Genomic DNA, 3,739 nt, shown 5'->3' with positions numbered 1-3,739 from the left:
CTGAGAATTATGATGCGCTTACATGGATGTGGGACAGACATAGAGAGATAGAGTCGATGACAGTGAAAAACAGAGGGAGCATGTCAGAGGGATGTGTGTATTCCTATGGGGGATTGTGTGTGTGTGTGTGTGTAGGTGTGTGTGTGCACGTGTGTGTTTGTGAGAGACACAGTTGAAGATCTGATGCAAAGTTCAGTCACACGCACACACTCATGCACGCACACAGACAGACACATATCGCAGGCTGCAGTACGATAATGACATGGAAATGATATGGTAATGATATGGTAATCTGGCAACATTATTCTCACCACCAGAGACTAGGAGGGAGAAGAACCTGCCACAAACCTCACACACACACACACACACACACACACACACACACACACACACACACACACATACACACACTCACACACACAAACACAGACCAGTGCACTGGGATAAGGTGAAAACTATGGACTGACATGGCTAAGAAGAGTTACACCAGTGTGGGGGAAGGGGTTTTGTCATTGTCAAAACGGTAATGGAGAGAGGAAGTATCTTTGACTGATTACACAAACACATTTTTAGACGTTATTCGTAATATACTGCAAAGTGCACCACTTTTCAAAATGTATAAATGAAAACCCGTGCTGTGCCGCAAAAGTAAATGTTTATACATGGAGTTTGGCAAAAAAAAAAAAAAAAGAAAAAAAAAGAAAGTTCTACTTACAAGATTTCCTCCGGAGCTATTGAGTCTTATCACCTGTGATAACAACTCCTGCTGATAAATCGCCCCAAGATAAGCTCTAGAAGAAAAATAGTAAGTGGACTCTGAGTTAAGAATATCTTGTCAAACTGCTATTTCCTAGGTCAAGAATTAACCTTTAAGCTCAAAAATATCCACTGTATATGTACTCTCAGTTGCCACTTTATTAGCTAAAACTAATGCAGTCTAATACAACAATCCCACAATAAATCCAACCATCGTGAAGGTCGTAATATTCAGTTTTCGTTGGGTCCCGTTTGAGAGAGCTGTTGATTCAACTCTATCTTGGAGGCTGTAGCTTGTGGTGCTGATAAATGATGTTGCATCATTCCGAGAGGTGTTTCTAATACTATATCCAACCCAATGACATCAGTGTGGCTAGGCTAAATAACATAAATGCCTGTCAGTACAACATAATAAAATTCAACAGCACCACAAGCTGCAGCCTCCAAAATGACCATAAAGTTGAATGAACATATTAAAACCTTCATGAAGGTAGAATTAGTTGCTGGACTATTTTACTAGACTACATTAGTTTTACCAAGCTGTACCTATATAGATAGATAGAGAGTAAATACATTGGAGAAGTCTGAATAAACCTAAAAACAGACCTAAAGCATTAAAATAGAGTAGACCATAAAGCACTGGACTATTAATAGACCTTTTATTACACAGGCTGAAACTTTTTACATTGAATACAACACTGCCACCCTCTGGATAATCCTCTATACTGCAATATTTGTAAAGTACACTATATACAATTATACCTTCAAAAAAGGAGGAATAATTTTAACTTGGTTATAAGAAAGTGAAATGAAAGTGTTACCCAGGATTGCAGTTCTTGAGATTTTTTATCCAGACGTATGACTTTGGGTTGTCTATTAAAAAACACATATTCTGCAATAGTCCACTCTCTAATGAAAAATCACTATAGCCTTATACCCATTTATTGTTCAGGGGACTTGGTGTTTATTGAATGTAACACTCAGATTTTTGTGACCATGTACTTTTGAGTGAACTGTTTTCCATAAGATTACAGTTTTGTTGTGATACTTGTATCCTTTTAAAATGCACTGTAGGATTTCAATAGAAATGTATAACACAGAAGTAATTCTTTATGTGAAAGGGATGGAGGAGTAAAGTAAGAAAAGGAAATAAACAAAAACAATCCTGAGCATGAAAGTTCCTTCTAGACCTTGGAAACAGTAGTTTGACCAAAAGAAACAAAATCTTCAATCAATTTCATACCTTTTCAGGAGCTTTCAGCAGCATCTTGCGGTCATCTTTAGTGGATGGTGTTTTGTCAGTTCTTACTTATTTCAGACTCCTACGATGTCTCTACTGTATATTTGTTGTTTAGTGAGTTTGCCAAGCAAACTCCATTTGCTGAGGGAGACTGCAAGATGCTCGGGGAAAAGATCGCAGGTGAACCGTGAGTGAGGATTTTTTTTAAATGTTGAAAAATAAAGCTGTTTCCAAAGGTAAACTGGATGTTGTTAACCAACATCAGTACTCCTTTCCACCTTTCTCACTGTCTCCCTCCCTGGTTGTCAGTGTTTCCCTAGCTACTCCCCTTTAAGTGGCTGTGATTGACAGGTCGGCTATATCCATGTAATATCACCTAGCGCACGTTCCTATTCCCTCCTGGAGCCTTCATCCGCCGGTCGAATTAACCTTCCGTGCCAACGGGAGGGGGCCCTGCGTGGGCCAATCAGCAGGTGATTAGGCCGGGGGTGGGAGGGGTGAGGGGTCACTGCGATGGGGCCATCGCAAGCCTGATTGGTTTCAATCAGTGGCCAGCCGCAAGGACAGCTGGGAGCTGAGCCGCAGTGAGCGCTAATCAACGCGTCCCACAGTGAGGCATGAACAGTCACTACACTCACATGCACACAGACAAACACACACACACACACACACACACACACACACACACACACACACACACACACACACACACACACACACAGTCACACACAGACACACACAAGTAGATTGATGTTGGTGTATACACACTGACAACGTGGACTTTACTGTGTGTACACATTCACACAGACACACAGACAGAGACACACACACACACACACACACACACACACACACACACACACACACACACACACACACACACACACACACACACACACACACACACACACACACACACACACACAGCAAGACATGGGAAGCAGAAATGAACAGTCAAGACCACAACAGATAAACAGAAAATCCCATAATGGAAAACCACAGAAAAGAGAGAGAGGGGGGAGGGAGAGAGACATACTCAGGGCAACCACAGAATCTCATGCTAAATTGAATGACTAATTGCATTGGATTCGTTAATTTGACCACTGGCACATCTGATAGGGGCCTGTGACTCCAGTTATGAATGCGCTGTCCTACTAACCACAACAACACATCTCCTGTGATGTCTCAAACGTGGAACAATCCAGATTATCTCCGCTATGTCTCATGTTATGCTTATTCTGTTAAAAAAAAATCTCAGTAGAGCACAGCATCGTCCAATCACTGATCAGATGAGATGAGAAGTCACAAAGAGCATATCATATAGCTCCTCCTCGGTGGGTTGAAAGTGGCAAAGACACACTGATCTGCTGTGGTTTCTATTTATACAGTGTTACTAACTCCTTGGGTGGGATCATTAGGAGGCAGGTCTGCACAGTTACAGGAGCAGGATTTAGGTCTGTTTTGATCAGTTCCATTGGAAGAGTGCCACCCATTTTTTATATTTGACCCTTTTTACTGGCACTGTCTTCTTCAACATGCCACAGCTACTCTTTATTTTCTGTTCTTCCTTCAAGGAACACAAACAAATACAACGTATGCTTCCTTCATTATTCAGAAATACACAAGGGAGAGAAAGATTTTCTTTAAACTGGTTTAACTCTCAGTGCTGTGACTCATCTTTAGTTTCATTTTTACAGGAATGAAAAATACAATCAAGAGACCCTCATTTTTAATCATTTTATA

This window comes from Xiphias gladius, chromosome 4 (assembly GCF_016859285.1).
Source record: "Xiphias gladius isolate SHS-SW01 ecotype Sanya breed wild chromosome 4, ASM1685928v1, whole genome shotgun sequence".
Classification (NCBI taxonomy): Eukaryota; Metazoa; Chordata; class Actinopteri; order Istiophoriformes; family Xiphiidae; genus Xiphias; species Xiphias gladius.
This window is presented reverse-complemented; position numbering follows the sequence as displayed.